General features: G+C 37.5%; 1 protein-coding gene across 3 annotated transcripts in view; it reads left to right on the top strand.

The window, feature by feature from the left end:
• Positions 1–1,207: 1,207 nt before the first annotated feature.
• Positions 1,208–27,494, top strand: part of LOC408697 (KN motif and ankyrin repeat domain-containing protein 3) — a 48,539-nt gene continuing 22,252 nt past the window's right edge. The window contains exon 1 of one of the 3 annotated variants that reach the window (XM_006565861.3): positions 1,208–1,445. The gene's annotated coding sequence lies outside the window, so the exon portion shown is untranslated. Of the gene's footprint in view, positions 1,446–25,357; positions 25,487–25,608; positions 25,631–27,494 lie in introns of those variants that run through there. The other 2 variants (XM_006565862.3, XM_016910886.2) reach the window with 2 other exon arrangements.

A 27,494-nucleotide genomic window follows, 5' to 3' on the forward strand; every position in this document is an offset into this window, starting at 1 on the left:
TACGTTAAAAAGGGATTTCCATGTAATCAAAGAATAAGACGTTTCCTGTATACCTACTCCTTTTTGGAACAAAGTTTCAAGTTTATCGGCCAGATCTCTTCTACCTGAGACGAGGGTACAAACGTTCATGGACTAATCTCTACCGGACCGACCAGACCCTGAACGATCCTATTCAGGCAAGAAAGATTTGCGAACTGAATAGCCGGTTTCTTCGAGGTAGAATCGCGTGACGTCATTTGTTTCTCCCCTGTCACGTTCTTTCTGCTTTCAACGCGCGTTCAAAGGAAATGAGCGATCCGTCCTCACGGATTTGTTGTCACGAGACTGGGCGCAGGTAAAAATACCGTTGGGAAAATTTTATTCTCACTTTCTTCATCAATCACTTTTATAAGCAAGCATCAACTCGTGTCGTATCTTTCCGTATTCTCGATCTCTTCGATATTTTCTTTCTCGATCTCTGTTTACCTTAACCAACACAGAGATCGAAATAGCAGGTAATAATCGTAAAACGATCGGCGTGAAAGCACATCGATGATTGCTCGCTTGTATGATCTCATATCGCGATTTACCGCCGGTTACGTAAATAAAACCAGATGAAAACTCGTTAGTGTGCTAATTGAATGGTGATTGTGCAATCTTCCTTTTAACTTCCTCTTTTTAAAAAAAAAAAAAAAAGCAGTTCCTCTTACATTCCTATCAAGATATAATTAAATACCGATATAATTCTCCATTAAACAATTTATACTTTTATTTCATAATGAAATACTATCATTCATCAACCATATTCCTACGATTTTCCTTTCCTCTAACGCAGTTTCGATCGTTGCAGGGAAAAAATCTTTTTATCCCGCAACATTGGGAACATCTGGCGACCGAGGCAAAAGTTGCGAATGCGTCCCTGACCCTTACCTGATCGACTTCTTTTCACCCGGTGGGGCCTAGCCTGAGCTTCACCCCGTCCCTCCTAACGTTCCCTTCGAAAGGAGGCAACCTGCCGTTGCCGTGGCGTCTCTGCTCGAATCTCTCCAGCATCTCGCCGCGCTCTTTCCCTCTCTCTCTCTCTCCCTCCTCGCTCTCCTCTCCTCTTCTATTTCGAACACACGACTTACCCGACTCCGTCTAATGTTCGCGGACACGGGTATACGCGTCTCTGTTTCCTTGGTGCTGTGCAGCCAGCATGGAAGGGGCCAGAGGCCGAAGGAGAAGGAGAAGAACCAGTCGTGAACCAGAACCGACGGTCCTCAGAATCTCCCAGTCACCTCTTCGAGTCTGTACGGGGACCAGCGCGTGGATTTGTCCCGGCCAAGTGCGCACACCTTGATATTTTTCCCGCTTCTCGGCGCGTCAACAATCATCGCGGTGCCGATCGACTCGATCATCGACCATCCATCCGTCCACGATGACGACGGGGATACGCGATGCGGGCAGAGCGGATCGGCGACGAGGTGAGTCCGATCTCGGGTATCGCGAAAACCGGTCGACGAACGCTATCCCGTAAGCATTGCGACTTTTCTTCGTGACATTGTCCCGAAAAACCGGTATCGAGCCGCCACGAAATTCCGCGATGCAACAACGCGTCGACGGATTATTGGATCGATGGACGGGTATACGCGACATCTTCGATTAATTTTCTTTGATGTTTTCCGAGATGGAATATTTATGATTTCGCGCGCGATGAATATATGCACGGGTTTTTTATCGTGGGATAGCGATTCCTTGACCGATTTGCGAGCGCCATGTTTATTTTTTTTTTTACTCTACACCGATGAATGAGAGAGTCGAGCATCGGTAACTCGATATTAATTATTATTCTCGAAGTGTTTGAATATTGAAGACTTTAAGTACGTTTGAATAAAAAAAAAAAAGGAAAAGTTAGTTTAGTCAACAACGAAGATTTTATATATAATTGAACATATCAATGTTTAATTTTAATCCGATTAACTTTTAAATCTAATTTTTCTTTTTATTTATCGTACAACTGTCTGTCTCCTTTCATCGTTGCAACCATGAATGAAAATTCGATCTTTAAATCACGATCGATCGTTCCTAGATTTTATTAGTCCCGATCTCTAAATAAATCGGGCGCGTTTATGGAATCGGAAATTCATTCTCGAAACGCGTAGGTGACTTTCTATCCGCGTTGTACCCATCTCGGCGTTGTCGCCGAAGGACGATAGGTTGAAGAAGCGTGGGCCACATCGAGACAGGCCCGTTAATCAATGGCCGGGCCTTAATCTAATCCGTTCCAATGGCGAATTAATCGATATCGAAAGCGGAAGGAAAAAGGGAGTCACGGTTGAAAAGGGATGTTGGACTAATTGATTCGCCTGTTCGGTTATTCAACGTCCACCCGTTTGCTCCCATTGATCGCCAGTCGACTCGCCAGGGCCAATGATATATATTCATTAATGCGTCTTCCACGTATAAATTGCGACAATATATATAGGTTATTGAGAATAATTATTGCATGCGTGCCGTGTATACGCGGCTCGTTTCACCGTGCGTATACAAGGGAGAAGTCAATAACCTGGGCTAAACGACGACCGGCCTCGGGATCGTAAATTCGCGATAAAATTCTGATAACGATGTACTGTGACCATCCTTCCATTAAACCAAATGCAAAATTCCCATATATATTGGCTTTACGCGTTTATATTAGGCAATATAATCGAGAAAGTTTTCTCTTTTGGCTCCGTGGAAGATGGAGAAGGAAACGGGGAGAAGAAATTTTTTATTGTTAATCTTTCATTTTGAAAACGCGTATTTATTATGTATACATATATATTTTTTTCCTATCGTAAAATAGTAACAACTTTCTTATTAATCGTAGGATTAATAAATAAGTTTTTGCACATCATTTTCAATATTCGAATCAAGTTACCAAATTTAAATGATGATGTAATAAAAAAATACTCGATCACACTCACAGCTTTTCAACCGTTGCTCAAACTGCTACACCCACCTACGCCTCTGATACCGATTTGCATATCGCATTCCGCTATTTCTTCGTGTTTACCAGCGATCCGATCGCTGCTTACATTCCGCACGCGCATATAATCTCGTGCTCGTGGAAACAGAGTAGAGTAACTCGTGGAAATATGACGACAAGACACGTTGTTTTCGTCGTCACGATCACGTCAGATTTTCCACTCGTCTTCGAGTTAATAATTAATAAATCTTTGTGAAAAATTGAAAAGAATTATTTATCGATCGTGTGAGGTGAATTTTAAAGAATATCGCGTAGTATTTGGATTGATTAAGTTTGTATTCAATTCATGATTTTTCATCTGTTCGTGGATTTAGTTATTTATATACGAATGTGCGATGATTAATTTAGAACGTTATAAGGTTCGGATATAACTTTGTTCCAAATAGATACGAGATTATTTATACACGGTCGGAATAGTGAACTGTCGAGTATGCGTTTAATAAGATCAGCTTGACTTGATTGATATTACATACGTCAAATAAGATTCGTTATATTCCGTTAAAATGGAAGGATTTTATATCACGCGAGGCATGGTTGCAAAATAAATAAAATAAATACTCTAACGAATCGGCAAACGTGTTTGCACACGCAATCGTCAGATTAGACACACCTCCATTCGGTGCTAATTCTTTGGATACACATCACGACGTTCACTAGTATTTTTAGAAAGAATTCGCGTCATAAAACTTTAAACCTTCCTTCAAAAATAACAACATAACAATAATTTTAGCGTATCCTCAAATTCCTTCCTACCTGCACATCCGTAAATCAAAAAAAGCTTTCAATCAATTTCCTCGCATCTGACAACTTTAAACTTTTCAAATTTTTTAATTCCATATTATTTTCTCAATTCCAATTTAATTTTCGACACTTAAATATTTCCATATTTCATTCCAACTTAATCTTCTCTAATACCAATACTTAACACTTGTTCCAAATTATTTTCACCAATTTTCAATTTAATCCTCTCTATACTTAAATATATTCCATATTCACCTCCAAATTTATCCAATTTATAATTTTCACTTGTTCCTAAATTTACAACGTTCCAAAAAATTCTAAATAATTATTTCCTTAATCTCAAGTTTCCTGGAACCACTCCAAATGATTCTCCACACAACGTCGCATCGTATTCCTCGCGGAAACAACGCCTCGAGCCATCGATTATTTACGCGCTCCCGCGAATCGAGGGACACGTTCCTTTAAACGCGGACACGATATTTATAATGCACGGTCGGTAAAGTAATCTCTCTCTCTCCATCCGCGGCATTTCTGTCGATACGTATAAGGATAGCAACACCCCCTTTGCGTCCATCTTCCCTCTGACGGCCACTTGTGCACAGATCCCCCTCGGGGGATGCGCAATTAACGCCGAATTTACCTGCAATAATCCGTGGATGGATCTGCCGTTTAATCGTTCAACTTCGAAGAATATTTATCGATCGATCTTTCCTATTCGCTTTCGTAGAATTTTGAATATCGTTTCCTCGACCGAGTTGATCGAAATATTCGAGGTAGATTCAGCGTTGAATTGCGAGGATTGGATAATTGGACGGCGTGTAATTAGAGCGCGAGTAATGAGAATTCTTGAAAGATTTTTTTTTTTGCTTCCTTTGTTTAGTCATTCTCGGATTGCATCACGCACGCGTGTTCATTTCTCGTATTTGTAAATAGAAGATTTTTCGCTAGGCAAGATCTTGGGAAATACGCTCTCTCTGTTTATTTGGCTAATCGTTACATCCTCTCTATTGTTATATTTCTATTCAACGATTTCTAAATAGAAATTTTTAGAAAGTTATGTTTTATCTCGTTATTCGTTTATAGATACAATTTCTATATATGTATAATCTCTTAAATTTGAGATTGTTAATTAAAATTAACGGCTTCGAAATCTCAGAGACAAACAATCTTTCCATCTTGTAATAGTGCGTGCCTCGATATTGCATTTCTTGTTTACACCGACATAATGCGTTTCCATGTATATATATATATATTTTTTTAATCCTCTCAATTCGTAGGATACTTTTATCACCCGATGCTGTCGAAACTATACCGTCACACCAATCGACATCGTTGCACATGTGCAGCGCGTTACGCAACTATTTGTAATACTCGTTTTGTTTGACTTGCAACAAAGGAGAGTATTTAGCGCGTGTACATTCTAGCCACTCATATGCTAATCCGTGCACATTTTATCTGGGACGTCAATTGGCGTTGACGTCGTCCATTTTTCGTCGACGAGTGCTAGCTAATTTCCATCCTGATTAATAATAATTAATTTGTTGGAAAGATCCTTCCCATCGAGAATTGGAAATTAAAGTTATATATATTTAGAGATGATGATTTTTCAATTCGTTTAAAATTTTCTTCCTCATCGAATTGTTTAGTTATCGGAACAATGTCGACGATACTTTTCACATCGCATTAAAATTCTTTAGACTTTCCATTGTTCCTATTTATTTACATTTCTGCATTTCTTTTTTCGCGCCTCCTGTTAATAAACTGCACCCGCATACGTAATCACGAGGAATCGTTTCGCCAACAGGTCGTTAAACCGAAGACGAAATGAAGTAACCGAGTTTCGCGTATCGATTTCGAATGAACGAAAGTTGGGAGGAAAAGGTTTTGATGTATCGTAGAGAAGAATATTTTAATAATTTTTAACAACAGGAAGCGAATAGAGAAAAGGAGGAATCTTGGAAAATTAATTGAAATCGAAAGATTTTTCTCGAAATTAAGATTAAACAATAAATAAATAACAGTTGGCTGGGGAACAAGCCGTTTTCAACCGTAATCTCTCGACTTATTCGTTACCTTTCATCGTACGGGCAAATGGAATCCTTATTTGGCGCAGGCTTCGTTCCGAAGCTCGTTAAAAGCGAGCGTAGAAAGTCCGTGGAAAGCGACGGGGCCCAACCTCGAAGAGAAGAGAGGCCGAGTTATCGATAACTCGTCACCAATTTTCCGTCACATTTCGGTTTTACCATTCCTTCGAACGTGTCACTGGATTATAGCCGTCCGTTTGCAAGGTTTCTCGTAGAATAAGTTGGATAATTGGATCGAAAACCATTAGAATTTCCATGGATTTTTAATCCCTATGATTTACGTACTTTTAGATTTTAGGTTTTCGATATGAGTGTATCTTTTATAAATTTTGCATTGTTAAAGATTCGATGCTATTAGATCAGAATTGAGAATTTTATATTTCATAGAGAAGAGATATAGGAAACTGTGTATATATTTAGGTTATTTCTTTGGATCCTGGAGGATTTGGATATTATTTAATATTCGAGAATTTATACCATAATTGTCTCGTTGGATCTTAGATATATTTATGGAATATTAAAAAATTCGTATTTTTATCAAACAAGTGCAACGAGTATCTGATAAATCATCCAATATTTCAATTATCCAATATTTACATATACTTTAGAATTTGCAATGGTTACTAGATGCTCGTTCCAAATTCCTGGAAGCAAAGTTGACTTTTCCACTGAGATCAACGATTCCCTGTCACCGGGTGTAGTCCCAATTGATGGAAAACGAGTCTCGTATTGTTCGTTTTAGCGAGCCGCGTTTAAATTCGCCGAAACGAACTGATATAATTGCGGTCGATTTTATGGAGATTCGGCAATCCGTTTTGTTGCTTCGTTTACATATTCTTTTTTTCCCCTCTCTCACCTATCATTTCGCGATATAAAAGAAAAAAAAAAATCGATCGACGCCTGCAAATGCGAACGGTTGATTTTTCCTATTTTTCGCCTCTCTCACTTGTTGCGCGCGTATCGTATATAAATGTCTGTTACAATTACTTTACGCGCCATCTGTCTAATTAACCCGAGAATGAAACACGGATGACACTCGTCACATGACGCGTTGTTATTCTTATTATTATTATACGATAATTGGTGAAATGAGATATTATATTTATACACGGTTAATTAGCGACACATGCTGTTATAATTATTTCACAATCGTCTCTATTAATTAACAAGACGTATATATATATATTGGGTTGGCAACTAAGTAATTGCGGATTTCACTTATAGATAGCTTCAATTGAATTTTTAGGTTTGCTGCCGTAGTCAATGTAAAATACATTTTGTTATTTGATAGTTGGCAATTTAGCTTTAGTCAATCAGTAAAAAAAGTTTTTTGATCGGTTGCGTAGTTTTCGTTTGACGTTCGTTGAAAAATGGAAAATCAAAAGGAACATTATCGTCATATTTTGCTTTTTTATTTTCGCAAAGGGAAAAACGCATCGCAAGCTCACAAAAAGTTATGTGCTGTTTATGGCGACGAAGCCTTAAAAGAACGGCAATGTCAAAATTGATTTAATAAATTTCGTTCTGGTGATTTTTCACTCAAGACGAAAAACGCTCTGGTCGTCCAGTTGAAGTTCATGACGACCTAATCAAAGCAATAATCGATTCGGATCGTCACAGTACAATTCGTGAGATTGCAGAGAAGCTTCATGTATCGCATACATGCATCGAAAACCACTTAAAACAACTTGGCTATGTTCGAAAACTCGATATATGGGTTCCTCGCGAACTGAAAGAAAAGCATTTAACGCAACGCATTAACAGCTGCGATTTGCTAAAGAAACGTAATGAAAATGATCCATTTTTAAAACGACTGATAATTGGCGATGAAAAATGGGTTGTTTGCAACAATATCAAGCGGAAAAGATCGTGGAGCAGGCCACGTGAACCAGCTCAAACAATATCAAAAGCTGGTATTCATCGAAAGAAGGTTTTGTTATCAGTTTGGTGGGATTACAAAAGAATTGTCTATTTTGAACTCTTACCACTCAACCGAACGATCAATTCTGTTGTCTACATTGAACAACTAACGAAATTAAACAATGCGGTTGAAGAAAAGCGGCCCGAATTGACAAATCGAAAAGGTGTTGTATTCCATCATGACGATGCAAGGCCACACACATCTTTGGTCACTCGGCAAAAATTATTGGAGCTTGGTTGGGATGTTTTGCCACATCCACCATATAGTCCTGACCTTGCATCATCCGATTACTTTTTCTTTCGATCTTTACAAAACTCCTCGAATGGTAAAAATTTCAATAACGATGATGATATCAAATCGTACCTGATTCAGTTTTTTGCTAATAAAAACCACAAGTTTTATGAACGTGGGATTATGATGCTGCCTGAAAGATGGCAAAAGGTCATTGATCAAAATGGGCAACGCATTACAGAATTTTAGTTATTTAGTTCCATGAAAAAATTGTCTTTGATTTTCTAAAAAAAATCCGCAATTACTTAGTTGCCAACCTAATATATATATATATATATATATATATATATATAGAGACGTATATTCTTATTGTTCCATTATTCGTTCGATTCATTATATTCTCCTGTTATTATTTTTTTTTTATTCTCATCTATGTGTTATTCCTCTACTCTTCTAGTAGATGCCCCTTTCGCGGGCACACCTAAACGACCTTGACATTATTTCCTCGTAAGCCGGCACTCGCCGCCATGTTAATAATCGGCGAGCGCAACAAGCCGGCGTCGCGGGCTTTTGATAGTTATGGGAATAACTCGCGGTATACGGTGCGTGTAACGTCGTCATCGGGCTAGCGTAATCGCCTTGAAATACGCTCCGCGAATACGTAATCCGCTCCTCGCGGCTACATCGTTATTCGCGAGATGCGCGATCATTCTTAATTAACCGAACGTTACGTTCGACCGATGCCAACCATGTACAGAGTATATTAGCTCGATCGAAACGATCCCGGAATTTTATTTGTTTCTTGCTCGAATCGTAGAACCATTTCTAACTTTGTGATTTTTTTTCATTCGAACAGATAGAAAGTTTTAAATTTAGAAGAATTGTCGCACGTTTTCGATACGAAGGTAATAAAAAAAGGTTTCTAACTTTGAGTGAGTTTAAAATTGTCAAATAATGGAAATTTTGAAACGTAGATTGATATTTAAATGTATTTTTCATTCGAATTGAACGAATATCTAGAATTCCCTAACAAGCTTTCTAAATTTGAATTTATTTTTTTTTTTTTTTTTGAGTTTATAATTGTCGAGTGATAGAAACTTTTAAAACGTAGATTGAAAAATTATCATCTTTTTTCTACGTAAATGTATTTTTCATTCAAATTGAAGGAATATCTAGAATTCCTTAATAATACAAGCTTTCTAACTTTGAACTTATTTTTTTGAGTTTATTATAATTTATTATAATTGTCGAGTGATAGAAACTTTTAAAACGTAGATTGAAAAATTATCATCCTTTTTGATATTTAAATGTATTTTTCATTCAAATTGAATGAATGTTTAGAATTTTCTAATAATACAAGTTTTTTAACTTTGAACTTATTTTTTTGAATTCATAATTGTCGAAACTTTTAAAACGTAGATTGAAAAATTATTATCCTTTTTGATACGTAAATGTATTTTTCATTCAAATTGAAGGAATATTTAGAATTCCCTAATAATACAAGCTTTTTAACTTTGAACTTATTTTTTTTTGAATTCATAATTGTCGAATGATAGAAACTTTTAAAACGTAGATTGAAAAATTATCATTCTTTTTGATATTTAAATGTATTTTTCATTCAAATTGAATGAATATCTAGAATTTTCTAATAATACAAGCTTTTTAACTTTGAACTTATTTTTTTTTGAATTCATAATTGTCGAATGATAGAAACTTTTAAAACGTAGATTGAAAAATTATCATTCTTTTTGATACGTAAATGTGTTTTTCATCCAAGTTGAACGAATACTTGCTACAACTTTATTCCCTCGCGAGTAATACAAAGTTTTCTTTTTGCAACGTATATATTGGAATTGCTGCAATATTGCTGATAACACGTACAAAGTAATATTTCACTTTGCCTCGCTATTTCGCTATCTGATCTCATTCAATTCTCTCCCTCTCTCTTTCGTTTTTGATCAAGGTACAATAAAGAAATGGGTGTCGAAATTCGTTAAGAATCGTTCTTGAATACCAAATCTTTCAAAAAAATGAATTGATTTTCCAACAAGGGAAATCTCTCCACTTTTTATCGTCTCGTGTCTCGCAGAAAAAAAATATTAACAACGCATTAGTCGAAAAAAAAGTTGAACGAGTTTTTCCTGAGTTCCATTTTTTTTTTTTAAAAGAGGACGTGTTTCTCGGTCGCGAAATGGAAAATTGCAAAGTTATCTCGTCGAAATATCGTTGAAAAAGTTAAGTCGATCCATCCATCCTCCCCTTCAAACTATCCTTCCACCACAAATCTGAATCGTCATCGCGATATTTCCATTTCGTTATTCGAAATAACCGATTTAAATACAGGGTTTTCATTCTCGAGCGAATGTTTACACGCGTAATATTTTCACAATCGAATTATCATCGATTAAACCACCGCGCGTGTATAAATATATAAAATAAATGCGTACGAGCCAATCGATCCAAATCGTGAATCCATATTATATCCGCTCCTCTTCCTCAACATTCATATTTTTTTTTTCCCTCTGAACGAGAGGCAAACAGTTGGACAGTTCTCCTATTTAGACGACACCTCTTTCACGATTCATCTAAGCGTGTATTTTCATTCGTTGCTCGTCCAACGACGCGTTGTCAATGCGTTGTTTTGCCTGGAAGGGGGATGGAAAATAATTCGATCGAGAGAAACTCGGACGCGTATAATAAGTCGGATGGAATGAATCATAGCTGGTCTCTTTTGCTCGAGTTCTTTTCTTTTTTTTTTCTTTTTTTTTTTCGCTCTCCCCTTGTGCTCCTCCTCTCGATAATTATTTGAATGACCGATAATCCAGTGGCCGTTCAACCAACGTTAATGCACTCCCGGTATGCGATCTTTTCATTAAATTAACAACACTCGCGTGCCTCTATGTATGTATTGATCGCATTGAGCGAGGAAAGGAAAGGAAATAACAGCGATTACGCGTCGAGAAATTATATATATACACACGTGTATCTCCGTTAATCGTAGACATTAAATTTTCTCTCCAAACGTCGTAGCTTTTCCACGCGTGACCGATCTCGATCGAGAAGTTTACGACTTCATCGATCTTTCTCATTGTTTATATTTTATAATAGAATTGGGAAAGAGTTGGGATAATAAATTGTCGAAGAGTACATTAGAGTTGTGTATAATTGTCCTTGGTACGAATAATCTCATTTTGGATTATTTTAATTATTTTAAATGGATAGAAATTCAAGGGAATAATTGGCAATTATCTTGTGTTCACTTGCGAAAAGGATAAAGTTTGAATATCGTATACTTTAGATATTTTGAATTTCATGGACATCCATTGTTCGATAGAAAGAAGAAAGAAAAAAGATTGGAAAGAAATTTCGTCGAACCTGTTTAGATAATCGTTCTTCTTCCTTTTCGATCGATTAATTAAAAATTGGATATCTCGACTTTTAATCCTCGACGAATCATCAATGTTTCGAAAGGTTTCCTTTTTGCCCAGAGAGATAATTAAATTTAGCGATATCGAAAAAGGAGAAGGGGGGGAATTAGCGATATCCGTGACCCGTATGTTAGGAATAGCCTCGTCTTACGCGGAGGATCGAGATCGAAAGGTGACAATAGGTGGAAGACGTGACGTAACGCGTGTCAATGTAAATTCGATTATCTTATCGCGAGCGCGAATAAATCCACCCGTGTTTACCCGGGCTTTGAAACAGGCTTTCAAGCCAACCAACAACAGATGGTTCCTAGCTATTTATACGAGCAATCGTTCGTTACACGCAACAAACATTTGCGAAATACGTGATACAAGTTGAGGGAATAGCGAGAGAAAGAGGGAGGAAGGAAAAGCGGTGGTTATAAATCGTGGAACGTAAGTGATTTATTTCACGTGGAATCGATCGATTATTCTTCATTCGTGCATAACATTCGTTGACGAGAAGATTAAATAATTTGAGGCTTCGAATTTGAGGATCGTGAATATCCTCACGATGGTGATGAAATTTGATTGATTAGTAAGATTTTTTATTGTAAATTTTAAAAATTTAGTGAGAATTTTATTGTAATTTTTGAAAAAGAGTGACATACAATGATAACTCGACGATATTTGTATTATTCAATTTTGATTTTTCTTTAATTTCCGCTAGAGAATAGAATGAAATAATTTTTTTTAGAGTTAAAAAAAGTCGGGGAATAAAAACCAGTGTCGTCTCTGGTTCTTCGTGTACAAGCACGATCGTTAAATCAAAAATTGTATTGGCTATGGAACGATAAATTGATTGCAACGAGAAAGAAATTGTTTATAAAAAAAGAATTGATATTGGAAGTAGAGAGACAGATAGGAGGAATGATTTAAGTTTGTGTTAAAAAGTAACGTGACACGTCGCACGGAGGACAAGAATTAGAGATATGAAAATTTAATTTCATTAATGCACGTGAATATCCATTTTATAATTTCTAAAACAGGCTGGACAACGTTGACACGTCGTCCTCTAGAAATGATAAATTGGACGTGATAAATGAGGTAATAAAAAGAGGAATCGATACTGGAAATTTATTCCAGTTGATTGTATACAGAATCACTTTTATTTTTTTCAACCATATTGAACCATCTTCAAAACGAAACTGGAATAGTCGGTGAAAAAGACAGAGAAGTCTTGAAAATTTTTCGTTTCTTATTTTGAAATCTTCCTATATGCAATATTCGATAATATAATTGTAACGAAATATACATCGATTCGTAGGAATATTTTGCATAAAATTGTAAATTCTAAATTGATCTATGAAACCATCCGTGAAATTCTACGAGAGTTTTGAAAATTCTAAAGGCAAGGAGAGATTTTCAGTCGAATCTGAGCTTAATCTCGAATCTCCTCGACTCGAAGATATAGAAATATAAAATCGCTCTTTTAATTGAAAGATCTCGAAACGTTTGTTGCCGACACAATGCGATTCGAAACTCGCATTCAACAAACTGAATACACGTTTTAGCGCCTGCTTTGTTATTGTAATCAGAAGCCTGATAAATGGAAACGCAAAAGCGGAAAATCAAGGAAAAGGAAGAAATTATGACGAATATCTTTTTAAATCTTATTAATCGTTGAATTCTCGAAAATTTTAACAATTTTAATCGCTTCCAAATGTTTATTTAAAATTCAAACAGTCGCAAGAAATATTTTCACAAATTTCGTAAAATCATTCTAAAATTACAACATCGATTGCAATGTCCACAATCGTTACATCACGAAGGAATTCGAGAATAACGTAAATTCGGTCAATTAGAGGAAACGTTCCCCTCCCCTCGCGTCGAAAGGGAGTCCAATGCACCCTCGTGCGTGTCAAACGCAAGAACCACCGGCGACTGTGCTTTTTAATCCCCGGTTCGTGGCACAACAACCCGGAAACAATCCTCCTCCGATCCGGGGACACGTTCGTGATCCCCCTCCTCCTCCTCCTCCTCCTCCCTCCCTCCAGTGGCGCGATGGAAAACGTGGCAAAAACTGCGGCGCTGATCGGAAGGAGAGGGTATAACGACGCGTGGCAAGAAGCTTGGGAATGGGGAGGGGAGCCGAGACGAGGCAAAAAGAAGGGCAAGGAGAAGCGAGGAGAACGTTAAGGATGCAGAGAGAAAGGAGAGGGAATGCGAGAGCGAGTTAATTTGGTCGTGTATATTGTGCAGCTAGGAATAAAAAAGGGTTAAGGGGGAGAAACGAGAGGAAATAAAAACGAATAAGAAATAGGGTGGAATAAAGTCTAGTGTGCTTGTCAAGTTGAAGAGGGTAAAAAAAGGAAAGCGATAAAAAATAAATGAAATATGAAAGAAAGAGAGAGAGAAGACGCAAATAAAGATCCTGCTTTCTTCTTCTTTCTTACTAAATTTTTATAAAAATTTTTCTTCGAAAACTGATACTTTTTCACTGTATATATATATAAAATTGTAAGATTGTAAAATTGGAGAAGAATGATGGAAAGATATTCACAGGCTCTCTCTCTCTCTCTCTCTCTCTCTCTCTCTCTCTCTCTCTCTCTCTCTCTCTCTCTCGCGTTCGAAAACACCTTTGTCGCTTCTCTTCTCGCCAGTTTAGGCAGAAAATACACCGGTCATTCGGTTTTCTCGCTCTCCTCGTATCGCCCTGTTATTTATACCTGCCGGTTACGCCTCGATTTTCATTCCTTCGTCCTCTTCGCCCTCGTTTTGCGTGCCCTCCATTGTCGTTCCGCCATTTCTTCGAGATGCCTTCCCCCCATCTCTCTCCACCATCCGCAGAAAACGGGTCGACGATTTTCCATAAAATGTCCGGCAATAAAAACAGCGGGGAGGAGGGGGAGAGACGAGGACAACAACGACGACGAGTCGAAATTATATTCAAACGACGGGGTTCGAACGCTCTTCCTTCCTCCCTGTCCTCTTCTCGTGGACGAGGCATCTAATGGAATCTACGAGCGGCGTTGTTCGCGCGAAATGTCCCCGGTCTTTAAAGCTCTCTTAAAGGAATACTCGCATGAACCGGGTCGTGCGTTATTCATGTCGCGCACGCGTGTGCGTAATGTGCATGGGCGAACGAGAAAGGCTGATAGAGGTGAAGCCCACGTGAGCTCTCTCGAACGTACCGGGTGGAACCAAGTGTCCTATCCGTGAAACCCTTCTAGGATTAGCCATTCCCTTCGTTTTTCCTCAGCGAGAGAAACGTCATAAAAAAAAGTGCGCACGATGAAAAGAGAAAGAAATTCGTTGATTATCGTTGGAAACAAAATTCTCGATTTTAAATCGTTGAACGAAGCATTCGTTTAATCCTGAAACATCCTAGATCGTATATATCGATAAGAGAGAGAGAAGAACCTCGAAGAAGTCGAAGTCCTCGAGTTTCCAACTTCCGGTCCAGATTACTCCTCTCCTTTTCGAAGGAGGAGGAGGAGGAGGATTCTATCGATCGGCAGCTGAGAACCGAGTCCTGATATCGACAGCGCGAAAATTTACGTTGCCTCGAAGCGATTAAACGGGCGGATCTCCCCCTCCTTCCGCTTCCTTCCGTCTTCTTCCGAGAGGAATAATACGGATGCTGCCCCGGATTCGTCGTTAAACGCGAATATAAATAAATATAGTAAAGTAAAGTAAAGTAAAATAATAGACGATAATAGAGAGAGAAGTGGGTGGCCGAAAGCGTTTCCAAGGCACCCTTTACATTCGATCACCCACACTCTGGCGCACGCGATCGAGAGGAGAAAACACGCGGCATCGTCGTCGTCGACGTCGCGCACGCCCACGCGGCTTACGCCTTCGTGAAGGCTGTCGGTTGCATCAGGCCCTGGTGTTACAGGCCCAATAAAGGAGCACTCACACACGGGCGAGTGAAACGAGCCGCGATAAAGGAGAAAATAAAGAGAGGAAGTCTAGCGGGTATAATTAATTCACGCTCGAGCTGGAAACGCTCGTCGAGGAAGAGGAGAAATTGAGAATTGTCCTCGATGTCGCGTCGCGAGATTGCATTGTGTCGCCTCTCTTTTCAAATCGTGTTGTCGATCGTTATTGAACGGTCATTAGCATAACGAGGTATTTGATTTATATATATCGTTGCACATATACGAGATAGTCGGTTTGAATCTGTTTATAGTGGATAGATTTTCTAGGTTAAATGGATTTCGATCCTTGACTCTGGATAGAGATTGTGTACGCGGAATGAGATATTGTAGTAAAAAAAGATTTATATCTTAATATTCGAGGGATATAATCATTTTCTTCTTTTTTTTTTTTCGTTTTATATCGGCATCAAGATCGGTTTATTTATGTATCGGTTTCTCTCGATATTTGCAGAGGATGTTTCGTACGTCCCTCTTCCATTTCCACGTTTGGCATCCTTTCCTCAAGGATTTGCCAACTCTTTCGAAAATGTCGGATTCCTGTCGAATTATTTGACAAGCAAGCCGGATTCGGTTTCGTTAAGTCGTTTATCGGCGACGAATTGGCACACTTTTGTTACCATGTGTGCCAATTCCAATTCGTGTCCTGTATATATGGGAACGTTCGGTTAAATTTAAAATATCGAGGAAAATGTAAATGTAAAGTACCTGGAAAAACCAGTGTATGTAATAATAAGTCAATCACGATGCTAATGTGAAACGATACACGAAGAAAATGATTATAAACTATTGAATTCCCGGCGTATCTTTTTACTTTTTTTTAAACATCCTGCGAATTGTAAATTTTTATTACAACTTCCTACGTGTAAAAGAAAAAAAAAAAATAAAATAAAATAAAAAGAAACGTGTAATTCCGCTTCTTCGAGTGTAATAAAAACTTGAATAATAACGTGGAAATTGATTTTCTACGTTAACAATATCGTGAAAGGGAAATATAATTTGTTATGAACGATGAAGTAAAATATGATGGAATAACTCCAAACCGCTAAGAATAGTTTCTCTCCCGATCTCTCTCTCTCTCTCTCTCTCTCGTAGGATTTAATTCCTCGAAGAATGACGATCGACGCGCGGGATTAATGCGCGTTTCTATTTCTCGAGCAAGAGTATTTAATCGACTCGTTCGAGGGGGGAAATACAACGTGCTCTCGAGGATCGATTTCCTTCGCCTCCACGTTTCATCTAGGAGGAAGAGAATACGTCCTTCTTCCTTCGTTTCCCGTCCGTTCGATGTTAATTGAATTTATATGGGACGATTATGCAAAAATTCTCGATCGATCATATTTTTCACAAATCGGGTTTGTAATCGATAATCGAAGTTGTAACGCGCACCATATAATATCTCCTTCTTTCGAGTCCATTTAAAATTTCGACAAATTGGAAAACGAAAGCTGCGCTTGAAAGATTGCCTCGTTTTCGTTCTAACGAGCGATTGATATACGATGCGTGATAAATTAGAATTTGCCATGACTGTTTAATGGAATTATCAGCAATCTTATTTATCCACTTAACAGTTGGAAACTGAAAAACTGTAAATCATTTCGTTCGAAATTTAATATTTCTAACACTTGAATTTTTCCCACATTTTTTTCAATTATCAATATTCCGCTCAATTTGCCATTTGTAACCTAATTATGCGATTATACGACCACGTCTAATTAATTATAGGATATCCAATTACCAGCGCGGTAACAAACAAGTGAAAAATGATTTATTACCACGGATAAATAATCTAATTATCAGTTACCGTTATCTCGTTATTAATGTATAATTAATCTCCAAGATACGTCTCATTAATCCGTCACGAATTACTTTTTTACGCGAAATCTTTCGATCGAATCCGTCCTTGTTCTCGTCGATTTTTCTCAGCAGGCAAAGATCGTAGGCGCGATCCCGAGGAATTAACAGGCCGGAAGTCGTTCATTCGACAATATCTATGCAAAAGAGGCCTGCCCGATTCTTCTCGACCGTTCTTGTATTCGATTTCTTCTCCTCCACCGCGCTCTCCGCGAATGGAGTAAGCTAGGAGGAAACGACATTCGATCCCAATTGTGTTCGCGGCTTTGTTGTTGTTGTTGTTGTTTTTGCCCGGCAAAAACCGCACCGGTAATTGCATCTCGTCATTTTTTCATACCTCGCAACTCTCGTCTGTCCCGCCTTCTTTCTCGCTGCGATCCATCCATATTTCCTCGTTAAAACTTCTCCCCCGGACCATTGGAACAAGTGGCGGTAATTTCGAATTCTCGAGCTTATCCTCTCGACACTTCTTCGTATATTCGTCGTTTTTATATATATATCTTGGTTTCGAGAGAAAAATTAATGGAGTTTCTGCAAAATTCTTCGAGTTCGTTCCTTTTAATGGAAATGATAGATCGGAATCGATTAATTTTCTCTTCTTTGAAAAAAAAAAGGGGGGGAAAAATTTGGAAAATTGGAAAAAATGTTTGTTGGGATCAAGGTTGACATTGCGACGGCTATCGGCCAGGAATGTTTTCGGTTAAAAATATGGCCGGCCGCCGTCACCTATAATTAACCACGGTCGATAGACTGTGAAGTCGATCTAATTTCTTCCGGCGCGAAAATAAATAAAGCGACGCGTGTTTAAATTCGTTTCCTTATCTGCCGTTTTACGCGGGAAAAAATGGCAGAAACGATCGAATCATCATCATCATAGAGAAAAGTGGCGATGGGATAATCTAAATCGATCAAAAGCTAATCAAAATCTAATGTATCGCGAATGTGGATTCGTAATCAGCTCGTAATCGTTAAAATGTGAGAAAGATGGGCAGAATAAGGGGGAAAGTTGAAGAGAGTTGTTTTTTTTTTTTTAAGGGGAAGAAAGTGCAATTTTCGCGAAACGTAAAAGAGAAAACTATGGTCGTCGACCATATATTACAAGAATGCTCGCAAAGATTTCGAAAGACGTTTCAAAACACGTTCTTTTTTATTCCAAATTTAAATATATATATATATATATACAACAGTATTCTTACGATTCTCTTCTCGACCATTTATCGGCTTCGATGATTTTTTATTACGAAGATCAATCAGAAGGAATCGATCGCAACGCTTAATTCTGTCCTCATCGATAGAGAGAGAGAGAGAGTCCAACTCCTATTTATATCCTATTACCGAGCTAAGCGAGAAATAGAGAGATCAATTTCACGCTTAACTAAATCACGCGTATTGGCGTGTCGAGAAATCCTTGAATCCGTGCACGGTTCATTGTGTCACGGTGAATATGTACATACGCGCGATGTGTACATTGGTCCAGGTGTGTTGTATTTTAATTGAACGTTGCCGCCACGTTCAATATAAATATAAATATTTTAGAAGACTAACTTTCGTTTCGCAGTTAATAAAAATTTTTTATTCCGTCTCGCCTCGTCGAAAGTAACGTTTCACGACACACAGAGAGAGAGAGAGAGAGAGAGACAGAGAGAGACAGAGAGAAAAATAAATAAAAAGTATTCGATACGTCGAATCCCCGACGATGCGCGGAACTAATTCGAGGGAAAAGTCATAGCCTCGGCTATGAACCGAGCCGTGGAATCTCCATTATTAACCGAAGTCGAAACATCGTTCCGTCGCGAGAAATAATTTCAAACTGAAACTTTATACAATGGAATCTTTATCATCCTTTATATATCCCTGTTTGGATACGCTATTCATCGAAAACAAAACGGCCCGATCTTGCAACGAGCGAGATTAACCGGTTTACTTTCCATTTGTTCTCTGTCGGCAAATTTCACTCCCCCGTTTTAACTCGGTCGGTATTTGTAAACCGTTGTCGAAACTAAGTAGGAGGTAATTAGGAAACTTGAGCCATTCGGCGCGTGACATTCTAAGCGCGCTTATTCGATATCCATCCGAAATGCGAGTTTAGAATATTTAATAACGTCTAATAGTGAAATTTTACAAATTGCCAGTTGTCATAGTAAGCAATTAGTACTATCGATAATGATAAAATACAAATTGCACTATTTGGCAATTTTGTAAAATATAAATTAATACATTATTTAACTTAAAATTCTAACTTGTCGATTTAAATCAACAAGATATTGTCAGTTGGTGAATTGTACGTGAAAAATTTGTACGCGTTCCAATATATTTCACTAATAATATCGCATAGAAACGGAGTTTGTCTCTTCTCGATTTATTCGTTTTCTAACATTATTATTATCATCAGTTAATAAATTACAAATTAATCACACGAGGAAAAAGCTAACGACTCTTTCAAATTTTCTCGTCGGCTTTTTTCATATTATTAATCAATGAATCAATATCGATAAGAAATACTTTCAGAAGTTAATCAACCGATAATCAATAATGTCGTGAAAAAAAGAAAGGACTCTTTCAAATTGCTATATTCCTCGTCCTTCGTTTAATTCATTCATATTTTTTCTCACCGCCAATTTTCATCATATCATCATCAGTTAACGAATCAGTATCGATGAAAAATATTTTCCTTTTCCTAGAAATTAATCAACCGACAATAATAATAAAAAAGAAAGAAACATTTTCTTTCAAATTGGTACGTTTCTTGGCCTGCCCGCTCGTGTTTTCTGTCAACGGGCAAAAAGTATTTCCTGTTTTTACACAGGAGGGCCAGAGAAAGGACGGAGAAAGAGGAGGGCAGGGTTAAGAAAATGACAAAAATACACGGATGGCCGCGGTCGTCATCCGGTCGGTGCGCGATATTTTCGTCGCGCGTTCATTGAGAAAAGTGTTTAATGGGCCACCACGAGTACGAGTAGCGTATCTCGTCGCTCGAATCCAAGGGTCGAATGAGAAATCCTCCTCGTTGTTTTTCCCTCGCGCGCCAAAAGGGAAGAAGGAAGAAATCTTCGCGGTTGCAGGTCGGTTAAAAAGTGGTGGCGGACCCGTTTATAATAAAATTTACGCGGATTCGCGGATTCTCGAATTTTTGTACCGTCCCTTCTTTACGACCAACTTCTTTCCTCTCCTCTAACGCCGACCGTTAAACTTTGCTGTCGTTTCTCTGTTGTTTGCTCAACAAACAAGGGGTGTGTGGCACGTACATCTTCCAAGAATTCTGGAATTCTATTTTTAAAACGTACAAAGTGTTCCCGCGAAACAGATAATTTTTATTGATCTTTCTTTCTTTCTTTCATGATTTTTCGTTCGACAATTAAAAAGAAACAACGATTGGAGACAACAATCCGTTTATATCAACATCTTTTTCAAAAGCAAACGACGACTTCGCGGGTGAATTTTTAATATTAAGAGAAAAAAACTCAATATTACGACGAGCAATATTTATTACATAAAAACACAAATATATTTATATCACGAAAGGAAAATTGATAAATATACGTCGAGAAAATGAGATACGACTCGATACACAGTTCTCCTCTCCTGGTGGTCTTCAATTTGCGATGAAGTCTCTCTTTCTCTCTTTCTCTCTGATGAATGGACCCGTGTACACGTCCATACACGCTTTCACGAGAAAAAGGATCTCGAAAGGAAACAGAGAGGAGATCAACGGCGCGGTTAAGCGTATGATTTACACGCGTCTACGGAAGTTTAAGTGCTTCCTTCAAGACGTTCAAGACGTCCATTCCGGTGGAGGGTGTTTAATCTCCATCAGGAGGCATCCTCCCCGTCGTCCACGGCGGCGGCCGCTTTGACTCGTGCATGACTTTTTATCTCTTGCACGCGCTCCACTCTTACTCCTATTTATACACGCTCTGCGCTCTGTGCTCGTTACTATCTGACCGTGCAACGCACGGGGTTAACGTTATTCCCTTCGAGGGGGGATGGAGAAGAGAGAGAGAGAGGAGAAAAAGCAGGAGAGAGAGAGAGAAAGGAAAAAAAAATCGACGAAGTTAGGATTAAACGGTGGGAAAACAGGAAATTAATTGCTCTCGCGTCCCGTTAATTCTTTCTCTCTCTCTCTCTCGCGCGCGCATTACGTTTTAATTATTACACACCGTGCAATTACCGGGCTACGATTTTTAACCGAACGATTCACCGCGCTGCGAGAATCGATGAATTTGCTCCGCCGGTAACAGGATCTTTAATCATCCTCCAAGCTTAATTCCCCTTCCCTACGATTTTGCATATTTTCTAAACTCGTAATTTCATATCCTACCTCGAAATATATCCGCTTCTCTCGTGAATTCTGTGAATTTATTTATCAATTCGAAGAATTGGAAGTAAAGATGAACTTGGAGAATATACAAATTGCATTTCCTTTAGGATTAGAGAAATATATAATATATATAATAATGTATAAATATTGTCAAAATTGATTCCAAATTTTTTTTTGATTAAATTATACGAACAGCCATTTTTTTATGTCTCCTGGAGAGGAGAGAAGAAACGAGAAGAGCGTCACCGCCTACGCGGTGATTCCCCGCGTTCCGAGTCGTTCGAGTCGTAAATAAAATGGCGAACAAATTGTCCGGACAATGAGGAGAGTTGGTGGAAAAGCATCGACGGCTTTGTTTGCCGGCGGCGGCAAAAGGAACTTCATAATCGCGTTTGTCATGCGATTTCTTCTCTATTGTTTACAGGCCATTGTACGGCTGGAAGTATATCGCGAGTGAAACGGACAAAGAGTACAATGCCGAAGGTTGTTTGCAATATATACGTATATACAAGAGCCGCGGAATCTCTTATCCGATGCGTGAAGAATATACTTGTTCTTCACGCACTGGCAAACGATCCTTTTCCTTTGCCGCGAGAAAATTTTCCTCCAATTTTCTTTTAATAATATATTGGTAAGAAAACAAGTTAATTGACAAGTTAATTGCATGGACCCTGCATCAAATTATACTCAAAATACACGATTTAATGATATTGGGTGGATCGCAGTGTTCTGTTTAATTTGATTTCATCGAATCGTAGGTGATTGTAATTGAATTTATTCTTGAATTTGAATTGAAGTTATTTTCATCCGTAAATGTTGTATACCATAAAATAATCTTTGTCGTGTGAAGCAACAAATTATTTTGTAATTTATCGTAGAAAATAAAATAATTAACATTGAACATTGTATGGTATAATATTTAAAATACATGATTCAGTAATATTGCAGTGTTTGATATTGCTCTCTTTAATTTGCAATTGATATCATCGAATGATTGATAGATGATTATTTATTTTTGAATTTGAATTGAAGTTATTTTCATCCATAAATGTTGTATACCATAAAATAATCTTTGTCGTGTGAAGCAACAAATTCTTTTATAATTTATCGTAGAAAATAAAATAATTAACATTGGATTCTGCATAGAATAGTATTCAAAATGATTCAGTATTGCAGTGTTTGACATTGGTCTCTTTAATTTGCAATTGATATCATCGAATGATTGATAGATGATTATTTATTTTTGAAGTTGAATTGAAGTTATTTTCATCCATAAATGTTGTATACCATAAAATAATCTTTGTCGTGGGATGCACAGAATATAAGCAAAAAATTCTTTTATAATCCATCGTAGAAAATAAAATTAATTAATTAATATTGGACTCTGGATGGAATAATATTCAAAATACATGATTCAGTAATATTGCAATGTTTGATATTGCTCTCTTTAATTTACAATTAATATCATCGAATGATTGATTATTTATTTTTGAATTTGAATTAAAGTTATTTTCATCCATAAATGTCGTATAGCATAAAATAATCTTTGTCGTGTGAAGCAACAAATTATTTTATAATTTATCGTAGAAAATAATTAACATTGGACACTGTATGGAATAGTATTCAAAATGATTCAGTATTGCAGTGTTTGACATTGCTCTCTTTAATTTGCAATTAATATCATCGAATGATTGATAGATGATTATTTATTTTTGAATTTGAATTGAAGTTATTTTCACCCATAAATGTTGTATACCATAAAATAATCTTTGTCGTGGGATGCACAGAATACAAGCAAAAAATTCTTTTATAATTTATCGTAGAAAACAAAATAATTAACATTGGACTCTGGATGGAATAGTATTCAAAATACATGATTCAGTGATATCGCAGTGTTTGACGTTGCTCTCTTTAATTTGATATCATCGAATCGTAAATGATTACAACACGGTTTGAGTTTAAAGTGAGTTATTTTGAAATATTTTGAACGATAAATTGTTGTTGGTAACGCGTTGTTTGTCGAGCAACAAATTGATCTTGTGGATAACAGAGCTTTTTATAGGTCACGCGATATCAGTCGAGATATCTTTATTTATTCGTTTCCGTTTTTTTCAGATACAGCAGATTTTATATATTTTTCTTCCGAGAGAACGCATTCTATTTTCGAAAAAAATCATTCCAAAAGAAAAACTTTTTCTCTTTTCTTATGACATTGGTTTGATATTTATATATCCAGACGTAGCGCTGATTTCAAAAGAAACGGAGAGAAAGAGAGAAATTTTCTTTATAGCCGATTTACGTCGAGTAAATTTTTCTTTTTTTTACGAGAGCTTTTTACGAGAAATTGAAAGGAAAGCTTTTTAATTTATAAAATAAATTACCTGGCTTCTAGAAAAATATGGGAAAGCAATAACAAACAAATGTGTATGTACGTTTATTAATCAGTAAAAATAAATTGCTCGTCCATGTACAAGCATCAGTATTCAAATACACCGTTTTATTAAGTTTATAGTAGTATAGCGCCTGCCTGATTTTACCTTAGCCATGAAAACGGCGCAATAATACTTGAGCAATCATTCGTGTATAAATTATCCGCAAACAGTTTTTTACTCTCGTACCATTCTGGAAAAAGAACCGTCATTTAGATGCTCGTGCGAAACGTTGATACATAAACGTATAATTTACAATACCGTCATTTTCATTAATTATATACCAATATAATAATTCTCTTTACCACGGTTGGCACGAAATTTCGAATAGAATCTTCTAGAAACAATGACTCTTCGATTTATACCTTTTTCTTCCATATCTTTCTTGCATTTTAAATTTTCCTTCGCGTCACTTTTTCTTATTGATACTGCAATAAATTCAAAAGGATCATTTCGAATCATTTAGAATCGATTCACCAATAACGAAAGTATCTCCACGCGATTAACGCTTCGAAAAAAAGCGATCGAGGAGAAAGAGATCACGCGTGAAAGCGAGTGACACGCTCTCTCTCAATGCTATCAGCTGCTCGGTTTATCGGTTAAACCGGCGTATCGATCCGAGATTCGAGAAGGCAGAGTCAATTTCACGTTCCTCCTCCCAATCTTCGTTTACTTCACACGCTCGGAATTTCGCGGTGGAGGATGACTTTTGCTTCCTGAAATTAGACGCTCCTCTGGATTTTCTTACGTGTTGTGGATATACTCGCAATTCCATTTCAGCAACACGAAATGTCGAGCGAGTATCTCGAGTGCCCTTTCGTAGTTCGATTGGAAAGTCGAAGGCCTGGAAAGTTTAAGGATGAGTTTGTTTTGACGAAGATTTGAACGTTCGAATATGGAAAATATATCGATCGGATTCGCGGATACGTGGCATTGACGAGAATTCATCGATGACATCGTAGACCAAGGTTATTATATTATACTCCAATGGAATTTAATCGTATCAATTGTGTGTTATTTGCTCGAAACTTTTCGTCGGACGTTTAAAAATCCAATTAATTTAATTCCCCTCGTATCATTTCTTATCTTTTTTGAAACACGAATATGACGTGAGCGGGCAGCATATCATCGTATCACGAACTGTTTAATATAACGCGTCATTTCATTTAACTGTCATCACTGGTCACGCGAAGAGTTAATGAAAAAGACGTGCATGAATAAATTAAAACCTTACGTATTTATGTAGTAATATATTCTTTTTTTAGTTGGGAAAATTTTTAGAAAAAAAAAAGAAAAATTCGTTCGCTCAAATTTCTCATCCTCGATATTAATCTTAATAATTTATCGATTAATCAACGGAATATGCTTGCAACGCGAGTATAGAAAAAAAGTTTTATCAATGAAAATTATCGATAGTGGAACAGATAAAGGCGGCAGTGGCACGGCAAAAGCGATCAGTCGAGGAGTCGGCGTTGCACGCGCACGTCGTATCACGTTGTTTGAATTTCAATGGCTCGCCGCTTTCGAAGTATTCGGGTGAAAGAGTTTCGTTTTCCGGGGCCCAGAAATTCGAGGTATATACACTCTACGTGGTAAATATATTCACAGGCCAATTTTCGTTTGTCGTTTGATGTTATCCGTTTTTATAAACAAGTTGTCCACCAAGAGATAACGATCGCCACCGTTTTTTCCATTAAAACGTAACGATAACGCAACAGGTAAACACGTTGAGCTTTTTTCGAAAAAAATTGTTATATGTTTCCAGTATTGCAAAAACTCAACCAAAAAATTCACCAAATCGTTATATATTTCCAGTATTGCAAATAATTTTATGTTTCGTTACTCACTTTGCATCTTTGAAGTAATTAATCAATTTTCTTCCCCTCGAAAAAAGAGATTGGATAAATAATCCTCCTTTATTTTATTTCATCATTCTAAGATTTCCACGAAGATTTGACAAAAGCAGCGAGTTTCCATTTCTTGTTCGAAGAACGAGTAACTAATCCTAGCTTCAGAGAGGATCCAGCGAGATTCTTCCACTTTCGAGAAAATTGGAAAAACTGTTGTCTAAACGTAATTGGAATAAATATATTTCATAGTTCTTCGTGTTATCGCGAGGATCGAATTTTCTTCTTGTGCGTGGAGGACGTGACGCCTCATTAAAAATTAACGAAGCTGGCTGGTTGGAGGAAAAGGAGGAAATGCGTTGTTACGTGTTCGCCTCTAAGATCCTCTATTCCGCCCGGTCCTCTACCGACCTCGAGTCGATCGCTGCTTGAATCCTAATTGTTTGTTGGGAACGTTGTTGGCTTGGTAAATGTATCACGTATACACGCGGCGCAAAGTTTCCAGGCCAAGGATTAAAAAGGGCCCGGAGAATTTCGTAATCCTCTTAACTCACCCGTGATCCATCTGCTCGATTCTCCAACTATATGTTTTATATCGTAAATTTTTTTTAATCATCTTCTTCAATTATTGAATTTCTGTATGTTTGAAAAAAATTGTTAATTCAAAATACAAACAAACGTTATTTAAATTCGAATCCAACTCGTTGGATAAAAAAGAAGAATTATCGAATAAAATTTCTGGACGACAAGGAATAAAGATTAGGACGACGAATTAGCGGATCTAAATTATTCCTGGCTACAATAGACGGCACGTGTTATCGCGGAAGATGGCTAAATATACGAGAGCGAAATCATCGCACAGTCACCAGATGAATTCCCGAGAGAGGCGGGCGAAATCATCGTCCGAGAATCTTGTAGCGGAAACGATAGTAAAAATATCCGGCTGGACGATACATAGGCCCGAACAATTAAAGTTCACGGAGCCGACGTGGAGGACGTGTTGCCGTCAGAGCAGAAATCCGGGATACGGAATTAGCCACGCGAGGGGACACCGTGGAAATTACGCTTAAACCCTCTTCTTCTCGGCCAACGCGGCTAGATGGATCCTCCTCGATCCTTTCTTCCTCCTTTGCTCATCGGTGAATTAAAAATGTATCTTTGTTATATACCAAGGAAAGAAAAGTAAAAGTTGACAGATGTGCGTTTATTATCTCGCTATAGAAAGTTTTCGAATTTAATTATTCGATTTTCCACGTGTTCTTGTCAAATAGGATGGTTTATGATCGACGAGAAATGAGCAACTATGTGTGTATATTGTATACAAGTCACGTTACACGAGAGTGTATTGTAAAAGTTGCATACTTTAATATCGTTTTCGTGTTATTGGAAGAATTCCTCTTAGAATCGTTTCCTACTAATATTCAAAATATTTCTTTCGATGGAAGTTGGTCTTAAAGTATTGCATATATACAAGTTATCAGGAAAAGTTTCTTCTTCGAAGTTTAAGAAAAACTGAAGATCTAGGAGAATAAATTATTAGAACGAATATTTCAATGCTTAGTAGAGTTAAGCTCATCTCTCACGGTTCATCTCTTCGCTTTCCTTTTATTATTCTTCCTTTCCTCCCCTCTCCTTTTCTCCTCTTCCCTTCCAGTCAATTATTAACGGCCAAGAAGAATTCCTCGAAACTAATTGATTCCGCGCGCGCACCAACCCTTGGATTCCTCGCCGGTTT

The sequence above is a fragment of the Apis mellifera genome, linkage group LG2, assembly GCF_003254395.2.
Source record: "Apis mellifera strain DH4 linkage group LG2, Amel_HAv3.1, whole genome shotgun sequence".
Taxonomy (NCBI): Eukaryota; Metazoa; Arthropoda; class Insecta; order Hymenoptera; family Apidae; genus Apis; species Apis mellifera.